Raw genomic sequence first — 10,433 nt, 5'->3', positions numbered from 1 at the left:
GAATAGACACATCTTTTAAAGAAAGTTTCAAACTATTCATTTTTCCCTCCATATTTGCTGAACAAACATTCTCAAATATGATAATTTGGAGAGAAACATTTGGACCACATGGGTAGATGGATTCCTAACTATGTGCCTGGCTGGTATTGTGAGCAGACTAAGAGTCCCAACTGTATTGGTGTCCTAAGGCCTCAAACACGTAAATGTCACACTATCACAGAACAAAACAGCTGCAGAACAGATAGACTTAAGATTGCTAGTCAGCTGACCTAAGGGAGACTATCTGGAGTCCAGTATAATCACAAGAATCCTTAAAACTGGAAAAGGAAGGCAAAGGAGAATCAGAGGAGATATGATTCAGGAAGAATAGTCAAAGAGATGGAAGCAAGTGTCCAAGAGGCAGGGAATGTACAAAGCCTCTGAAAAGCGGAAAAGGCAAGGAGAAATCTGACTCTCCCTGGGAGCTTCCAGAAGGAACCAGCCTTCTAGACCCCCCCCCCCAGACACCCTGATCTTAGCTCAGTTAGGACATCTTATCTCCAGAATTCTATAATACATTTGAGTTGTTTGAAGCAACCTAGTTAGTGGTAAATAATTACTATGGTAATAGAAAACTGATACACCTAGTTATTATGAGAGTGAGACATTGGGTGAGGGTAGTTCTTACCCCTAGAGACCCTGATTGAGCATAGTCTAGAGAAGAGCTAAGGGAAATATATAGATTCAGCAAGCCCCCTAGTGGTACCTCTGTCTCCAGGTTTGGGTGGGCCTTGGTATGGATAACATGAATCTGTGGAAGAACTATCTCCTGTTTTGTACACAGTCACTTGCTAGCTTGGAAGATGATCTGAGAAGGTGGTTGAAAATATAGCTGAGAATTTATTTGGGGTACCACTTTGACATCATTCTTAACTCTACTTCCGAGTGACAGTGTTGCTCAACCTCATCTATGTTTCCAGCTTTAGCTGCATCACCTCAAACACAGCGGGCATCTGTTCACTGAGCCTTGGGTTTTCTGCCTGTGTGTTATCACTCAAAGTATTTGTGTTAGCTGGAGGTTCCAGAATACGGGGCTGTGAGAGGTTTGTGAGGGTTTGATAGGTGACAGCTGCAGGGGGAAAACAGATGAAGAAGCAGAATTGAACAGAGACGTTGACCACGCTTCAGAACTGACAAAATCTCAGCCATCTCACAGGAATTTTGGAATAAATGTTGCCCATTGGAGAAGCTCCAATCACGCAGGAGAAGTAGTCTTACAGTTGTTGGCAAGGTTGAAGAGGTTCTTAGGTTTCTAGTAGATGGATGACTTCAAATGACTACAATATCTGCAACTAAGTGGAAAATGTTGCTTTTAGTTTTTTTTTTGAATGTACCTACTTTTATTTAAAAGATGGCATCTCATTTAGCCTAGACTCTCCTGGGATTAATTCACTATATAGCACAGGAGGGCAACACAGTCATGGTGATCCTCCTAAGTCAGCTACTATAACCACAGGCCCCTCATCCTTTTTGGACAGGGTCTCACTCTCTAGTCCTGTGTAGCCTGGAACTCACTAGGTAGACCAGGCTGGCCTTGAACTCAGAGATTCACATGCCTCTGCCCTCTGAGTGTTGGGAATAACAGCTGTCAGTGCCACCACCCAGTCCATATATTTCCATTTTGAAGGTTGATCCTGGCTGTATCTCTATCTGCTCTGTTCTTCAGTCACCTAGACCATGGCACTTTCTTTGAGATCCAGTAAATAATTGCTGATAGATCTTATAACTGCCATGTTTATTTCAAAAGACAGGCTCTCGTAGCTAGAAATGACCTTAGAGATCAACTTATTTTACACATGGGGGAACTAAGAGTGCTAAGGTAGGGAAGGGGATTGTTGGATAAAAATGAACAATTCAAGATGGCACAGCTAACTATAAAGGTAACCAGAACCCAGGCGACCTAAATCTTAGGAAAATGCTTGCAATTGCCTTAAGAAAATCTTCCATTTTTATTTTGTTTTGAACAAAGTTGGAGTTTATTAAGAATAAGCATTAAAGTTGGGTGTCATGCCTCCTAATGTAATTTCACCACTTGGGAAGTAGAGACAAGAGAATCAAAAGTTCAAGACCATCCTTGGCTACATAGTACTTTGCTTCTGCTTGGGCTACAGGAGACCTTGTCTCAAAAAAAAGAAAAGATTAAGTTGTTTGTGTTTGTTTGTTGGTTGGCTTGTTTGTGAACTTTTGTTGTTATTATTGTTGTTTGTTTTATGTAGCTCTGGCTGGCCTGGAACTCACTATGTAGACAAGGCTGGTCTCAAACTCATATAGATCTACCTTTCTCTCCGTCCCGATTGCTGGGATTAAAAGTATCTTCAACCACACCTGTCAAGATTAAGTTTAAATATAAATTTAAGCAAAAAAGGGGAGAGGGGGATGTAGAATGGGAGGAGGGAAGGAGAGACCCACAAAAAGACTGACTTAAGAATCAATTCTACATACCCAAGAGTGGGTTTTGATTTCTTCAGAGAATCAACAGGGCTTCCCATTTTGAAAATTAATGGTGTTGGTCAGTGGTGGTGCACACTCAAGAGGCAGAGGCAGGTAGCTCTCTGAATTTGAGGCTAGCCTGGTCTACAGAGTGAGTTCCAGGACAACCAGCAACTTCACAGAGAAAGCCTGTCTCAAAAACAAAAGAAGAAAGAAGAAAGAAAGAAAGAAAGAAAGAAAGAAAGAAAGAAAGAAAGAAGAAAGAATGAGAAAGGAAGGAAGGAAATAAAGAAAGATTTAATGAAATGTCACATGCAACCCGATTAAAATGAAGAAAAAGTAACCAAATTTATTTTTAAGAAATTTTTTTATTTTGATTATTCTTCTCTAATACATTGCATCCAAACCAGTTTTGTCTACCTCCACTCTTCCAGTTGCCCCCCCCCACCTCTCTTCTCCACCCCATATCCACTTCTCCTTTGTTTTCCTTCAGCAAAGAGCAGGCCTTCCAGGGATATCAACTGAACATATAGTAAGTTACAATAAGACTGGGCACAAACCCTCATATCAAGGCTGGATGAGGCAACCCAGTAGAAGAAAAATAGTCCCAGAAAGCAGGCAAAAGAGTCAGAGACACCCTCACTCCCACTGTTAGGAGTCCCAAGAAGACCAAATTACTCGTCCATAACATATTTGCAGGGCCGTGCCATGCAGTCTCCCTGATTGTCCATTCAGTCTCTGTGAGCCCCTATGAGCCCTGCTTAGTTGATTCTGTGGGTTTTCTTGTGGCATCCTTACCCCTCTGGCTCCTACAATTTTTCCTCCACTCTTTCCCCAGGGTTTCCTGAGCTCTTCCTAATGTTTGGCTGTGTATCTCTGCATCTGTTTCCATAGTTGCTGAATGAAGGCTCTCAGATGATGATTATGCCAGGCTCTGGTCTATGAGTATAGTAGAGTATCAAGAACCATTTCATTGACTTTTGCTTTCCAGTTGTGTTTGGTTCTATCCTCGCTCTCTGGGCTGCCCAACCTCTAGCTCCTGACCATCCAGGCAGTGTCAGGCATGGGCTCCCTCTCCTGGAATGGGCCTCAAGTTAGACCTGAGTCATTCGTTGGCCACTCCTACAAGTTCTGTGCCACCATTTCCCTAGCACATCTTGCAAGCAGAACAGATGGAAGGTTTTGTGACTGGGTTGATGTCCCCGTCCTACCACTGGAAGTCTTGCCTGGTTACAGAAGACAGTTCAGACTCCGTACCCCACATTACTAAGAGTGTTAATTGTGGTCACCCTCATAGATTCTGAGGAATTTCCACTGAGAAGATTCTTGAGATTTTATTTAAAAGAGGAATATGGTATGTACTCACTCATAAGTGGATTCTAGCCATAAACAAAGGACATTGAGCCTATAATTTGTGATCCTAGAGATGCTAAATAAGAAGGTGAACCCAAAGAAAAACATAGTTATCCTCCTGGATATTGGAAGTAGACAAGATCACTGGGCAAAAGTTGGGATCAGGGGGATGGGGGTGGGTTGGGGGAAGGGAATATAGGGAGAAAGAAGGGAGAAGGGGAGGATCGGGGAGATCTTGGGGGAATGGGATGGTTGAGATGGAGGAAGGGTGGATATGGGAGCAGGGAAGAAGATATCTTAACTAAGGGAGCCATTTTAAGGTTGGCAAGAGTCTTGGCTCTAGAGGGATTCCCAGGTGTCCAAGAGGATTTCCCCAGCTAGGTCCATGGGCAGCAGAGAAGAGGATGCCTGAACTGGCCTTCTCCCATAGCCACAATGATGAATATTTTGCATATCACCATAGAACCTTCATCTGGCGTGGGATGGAGATAGAGACAGAAACCCACATCGGAGCACTGGACTGAGTTCCCAAAGCCCAGATGAAGAGCAGAAGGAGGGAGAACATGAGCAAGAAAGTCAGGACAGTGAGGGGTGTGCCGACCCACGGAGACAGTGGGGCTGATCTAAGGGGAGCTCACCAAGGCCAACTGGACTGGGTCTGAACGAGCATGTGATCAAACTGAACTCTCTGAATGTGGTTGACAATGAGGGCTGACTGAGAAGCCAATGATAATGACACTGGGTTTTGATTCTACTGCACGCACTGGCTTTTGGGGAGCCTAGTCTGTTTGGATGTTCACCTTCCTAGACCTGGATGGAGGGGGGGCGCTTGGACTTCCCACAAGGCAGGGCACCCTGACTTCTCTTAGGACTGGAGAGGGAGGAAGAGGGGGAGGGAAATGGGAGGATGGGAGGAGGTAGAAATTTTAAATAAATAAATAAATAAAAATTTTAAAAAGGGAAAAAAAAGAAAGAATGTTCACAAAAATGCCATTTCTGAGTTTATTTTCTAGAATCACCACTGGTCTATTTTTTACCAAAAAAACCATAGTGACATGCTATTTTAATATATTACCACTAAACTGGGATTGGATAAAATGCTTGCCATCCAAGCATGAAAACAAGAGAGTTCAGATGCCCAGTATCCATGCAAAAGCCAGGCATGGTAGCACAGGCTCACCTTAACACTGGGAGGGATCAGGCAAAGATAGAGATCAGACTATCTAATTACTTCAATCACTGATGTTAACTGTGGACATTTTGTTAGAAAAAGGCCATCATTTATGGTCTGCATGGGAGAAACTCCTGTTTATTGTAATTAGCACTTTGCAGGACTGATTTCACCTTCAGTATTTCACCTTTCTACTGATTTTACCTTTCACTATTCACTCACAACACTGCTCTCGAGAATGAAAACAATGTTTAAATGGAAGTAAACTTCCATTGCATCTGCAAATGACATTCCCACTTAGAACTTTTTCGTTTTTGATTTATTTCTTTTTATTTTATGTGAATGGATGTTTTACTTGCAAGTTGTGTCTGCACCATGTGCATGCAGTGCCCACGGAGGCCAGAAGTTAGCAGATCCCACCCATAGAACGGGTGCTGAGAATCAAACCTGATATCCTTGAAAGATCAATAAAGCTCTTAATTGCTGAGTCATCTCCCTAGTCCCTCACTTGGAACTTTTTATTTATTTTCTGGATGGGTTTCATGCATGTGCATAATGACTTTTATTTTTGCCCCATCGACCTCTTCCATCCTCCTACTGCTTCCAGCGAAACCCTTCTTCCCAAGCAATCTCCTCCTGCTTCCGTGTCTTTTGTGTGTATTTGAACCGTTGAATTTCATTCAGATTGTCTATCAACATTTCATCTTGGATGGAGTAGGAGGCTCATGTGGACTTCTATTTGGGAGTTTTAAGATGGTCTTTATTCAGGTGAATCAAGGAAATCAAACTGAAGACCCAGATGAAAATTCACGCATCCATGGACACCTGATTTTTAATAAAGAAGCTAGAAATACACAATGGAAAAAGAACACAACTAATAAGTGGTGATGATCTAACTGGATGTCAGTATGCAGAAGAATGCAAATAAATCCATACCTATCACCACACACAAACCTCAAGTCCAAGTGGATAAAAGACCTCAACAGAAATTCAGATATACTGAACATGATAGAAGAGAATGTGAGGAATAGCCTTGACTACATTGGGGCAGGAGACAACTTCCTGAACAGAATATCAGTAGCACGGGCAATAAAATCAACACTTAATAAATGGAATCTCATGAAACTGAAAAGCTTCTGTAAGGCAAAGGATACTGTGAAGAAGCTAAAACAGCAGCTTACAAAATGGGAAAAGAGGGTCGCGTGCTCTCTCCTCAGAACGGTGGAGGCCGTGCAGCATTACCGTTACTCTGAGCAAAGAACTGTGGGCAGAGGAAGTCGGGGTTAGAGAGGATTGGGAGACAGATACTTTGCTGTGCTCAAATCGAAGTCAAAGGTGCAAACATGCAGAGCAATAAAACCTTTAACTTGGAGAAGCAGAACCATACTCCAAGGAAGCACCATCAACATCACCACCAGCAGCACCATCAACATCACCAGCAGCAGCAGCAGCAGCAGCAACCCCCACCAATACCTGCAAATGGACAGCAGGCCAGCAGCCAGAATGAAGGTTTAACCATTGACCTGAAGAACTTTAGGAAACCAGGAGAGAAGATTTTCACCCAACGAAGCCGTCTCTTTGTGGGCAGTCTTCCTCCTGACATCACTGAGGAGGAAATGAGGAAACTTTTTGAGAAATATGGGAAAGCAGGCGAGGTTTTCATTCATAAGGATAAAGGCTTTGGCTTTATTCACTTGGAAACACGAACCCTAGCGGAAATTGTCAAAGTGGAGTTGGATAATATGCCACTCCGTGGAAAGCAGCTACGTGTGCGCTTTGCCTGTCATCGTGCATCCTTTACAGTCCGCAACCTTCCTCAGTATGTGTCCAACAAACTGCTGGAAGAAGCCTTTTCTGTGTTTGGCCAGGTGGAGAGGGCTGTGGTCATTGTAGATGACCGAGGAAGGCCCTCGGGGTAAGGCATTGTTGAGTTCTCGGGGAAGCCAGCTGCTCGGAAAACTCTGGACAGATGCAGTAAAGGCGTCTTCTTGCAAACCACATATCCTCGGCCTGTGACTGTGGAACCTATGGACCAGTTAGAAGATGAGGAGGGACTTCCAGAAAAGCTGGTTATAAAAAACCAGCAATTTCACAAGGAGCGAGAACTGCACAGCCGGGGTCCTTTGAGTATGAGTATGCCATGCGCTGGAAGGCATTCGCTGAGATGGAGAAGCAACAGCAGGATCAAGTGGACCGCAACATCAAGGAGGCTCGTGAGAAGCTGGAGATGGAGATGGGGGCAGCACGCCATAAGCACCAGGTTATGCTAATGAGGCAGGATTTGATGAGGCGTCAAGAAGAGCTTCTGAGAATGGAGGAGCTGCATAACCAAGAGGTTCAGAAATGAAAGCAGCTAGAGCTCAAGCAGGAAGAGGAATACAGGCACTGTGAGGAAGAAATCCGGCGGCAACGAGAAGAAATGATGCAGCGACAGCAGGAAGGATTCAAGGGAACCTTCCCTGATGCGATAGAACAAGAGATACGGATGGGCCAAATGGCTATGGGAGGTGCTATGGGCATAAACAGTAGAGGCGCCATGCCCCCTGCTCCTGTGCCAACTGGTACCCCAGCTCCTCCAGGACCTGCCACTATGATGCCAGATGGAACTTTGGGATTGACCCCACCAACAACTGAACGTTTCGGCCAAGATGCTACAATGGAAGGAATTGGAGCAATTGGTGGAAATCCTCCAGCTTCCAACCGTCCAGCTCCTGGAGCTGAATTTGCTCCAAATAAATGCGGCCAATACTAAATAAAAGTTGCAGTGTTTAGTTTCCCGCAACCCTTAAAACAAAGGTTCTTTTTGGACTAGCCAGAATTCTACCCTGGAAAAGTGTTAGGGGTTCTTCACAATAGATAGGTCTTCCCTGCCTGTAATACTCTAGGGAGTATGCTTGGAGGCAGAGGGCAAGGGAGGGGTGTTATTTAACAAATCAAAGTCTATGATATTACTTTCTCAAGTCTGTCTGGTGCATTCTTGAAATGTGTTGATTGTTGAGGGCCTTGAACCATAGCAAAGTGAACTCAGAGCTCTATTAATCTTGGTCATTCCTGTTTCCTTCTTTTCTTCCTTGCTTTCTTCTTCCATCCCTCCCTCCTTTATTCATCATGTTTTAATTACTGTTTCATCTTTATTCCACCAACCCCAGAGACACTGCCATATATATACCACAAAACCTAAACAGCCTCCAATGACTAGCCCAATTCCTCCATTCACTCACAGGTGAGAATTCAGACAAATGTCCACATATATAACCCTTTCGTGTCCTAAGGAAGACATTTTCTCTAAGAGGTTTTCATTTTAGCATATCTTTAAAAAAAGAAAAAGTATTAACTTGCCTCCATGTTTTTCTTGGGTAAGGACTACTCAAGAATGAATGCCCTTTTCTGTCTGATATTGCTGTTCACAGCTTTTCTTGATAGGCCTAGTACAATCTTGGGAACAAGGTTGCTGTGTGTTGAAGGTCTGACAGTAGCTCTTAGCCTTGCCTATCTTAGGTAGTTACGCTGTGCATTTTTTTTATTGGTGATTGTTTGATTTGTTCCTGATACCTTCAATTTGAAATTTTTCTGAGAAATGGAGCCGTAATGCACGATCATCTTATTAAAATACATTTGAAGGCTTTAAAAAAATGGGAAAAGATTGTTATCAACCCCATATCCAACAGAAAGCTAATATCCAAAATATATAAAGAACTCAAGAAATTAGACATCAACAAACCAAATAATTTAATTAAATATGGGATACAGATCTAAACAGAGAACACAATAGAGGATTCTTAAATGGCTGAGAAACAAAGAAATTATTCAACATTTTTAGCCATCAGGGAAATGCAAATCAAAAGTACATTGAGATTCCATCTTACAACTGTCAGAACGGCTAAGATCAAAAACACAAGTGATAACTCATGCTGGCAAGGGTGTGGAACAAGAGGAACACTCCTCCATTGCTGATGGGAGTCCAAAGTTGTACAGCCACTATGAATATCGATATGGTGGTTCCTGGGCATAAACCCAAAAGGTGCTTCATAGTGCCTCAGGGACACTTGCCCAGCTATGTGGGAGTAAGGGGTGTCTCTGACTTTTTTAACCTGTTCTTGGAACCCTTTTCCCCCTACTGGGTTGCCTCATCCAGCCTGAATATGAGATTTTGTGCCCAAAATTGTAACTTGTTATACCATGTTCAGATGATATCCCTGGGAGGCCTGCTCTTTTTTGAAGGGAAATTGAGGAGGGGTAGGTCTAGGGGAGAGGGAAGGTGTGGGGAGGACTGGGAAGAGTGGAGAGAGGGGAAACTTCAGTCAGGATGTAATGTATGAGAGAAGAATAAAAGAAGAAAGATGGGCTTTGTTACCTTTCGTTTTGTTTTTGCTATGGTAGAGATAGGCATCGTTCAAACATGTGAGAATTTCCAGCCCTCTTGAAGCACTTTCATTTCTTTTAGCTTGTAAAGGTCAGAAAGGGGGTGTGTGTTGCAGAGTGAGGGCCAACGTGAGTCAGCCCACCAGGCTGCTGTCACACATCCCCAACTGTAGAGAGATGTGAATTTGGTTTCGGAACTCCAGCACTACAGGAGCATCAAGACTGCTTGCTCGATCTGCTGGGAACCTGCTGTTTCTGCTCCACTCCCAGCACACACCCACTCCACTAATACACCACCCGATAACCAACCAGTGCTTATGTGAGGCTATGCACAGCATGAAATGCCCAGTCACGCCTCCTATGTATGTAAAGAATGGGCAAGATTTTGGAGGCGGGGGTAGGGTGGAACATTTTAAAATTGTAAAAGTAAAATGACAAAGTGAATGCTAAAAGGCTCTTTGGAAGTCATGTGGGCAGCTGAAAACAGGACAGATCTGGAAGTCTAAATCAGAGGATGAATAGCAGCTCATCTGGACAAGAATCTGCCTATATGTCAGAGGAGCATGGAGTCTGCCCGTCGAAGTTCTTTCGTCCCCTCTTAATTGAAGTAGGAAAATTGGCAGCTCTTTGTGTTTTTACTCAAGGGTAAGTTTCGGGGTCTTGTAGCTGAATGATAATGCTAACCTTCAGATTGTTTGGAAGTTTAAATTAGATAGTGGATGGCAAAAATGGACTCAAGACAAAAAGAAAATACTTAGAATACAAGCTAGTGGCATCCAAAAACAGCATAATTTTATTATTTTTCACACTCTGGGGTGTTGAAGAAGAGAAAGTATGTCATGGATGGGGAAGACTGACGGCAGGGGCTTCTGGGGTCATCATGTGGCAAGTACCCGGGTCACACACATTTGATACATCTACCAGACTGGGGAGATAAACTAAACCACATCTTGTCCCTCCAACTTAACAAAAGCAACTGTGGGCATCTGCATGGATGAAGCTAACAGTTTAGTGCTTAAAAGAAAGTCACTGTCACCCAGATATTGCTAACTCTGAGCTTCGAGATGGACGTACATGG

At 43.4% G+C, this 10,433-nt stretch overlaps 2 pseudogenes; both read left to right on the top strand.

Moving 5' to 3' along the window:
- The first annotated feature begins 6,211 nt into the window (after positions 1-6,211).
- On the top strand, positions 6,212-7,091 carry LOC142841393 (non-POU domain-containing octamer-binding protein pseudogene; annotated as a pseudogene).
- On the top strand, positions 7,021-7,929 carry LOC142841392 (non-POU domain-containing octamer-binding protein pseudogene; annotated as a pseudogene).
- The last annotated feature ends 2,504 nt before the right edge of the window (positions 7,930-10,433 follow it).

This window comes from Microtus pennsylvanicus, chromosome X (genome assembly GCF_037038515.1).
Source record: "Microtus pennsylvanicus isolate mMicPen1 chromosome X, mMicPen1.hap1, whole genome shotgun sequence".
Taxonomy (NCBI): Eukaryota; Metazoa; Chordata; class Mammalia; order Rodentia; family Cricetidae; genus Microtus; species Microtus pennsylvanicus.
The sequence above is the reverse complement of the archived record's forward strand: the minus strand, read 5'-3'. Positions and strand labels throughout refer to the sequence as shown.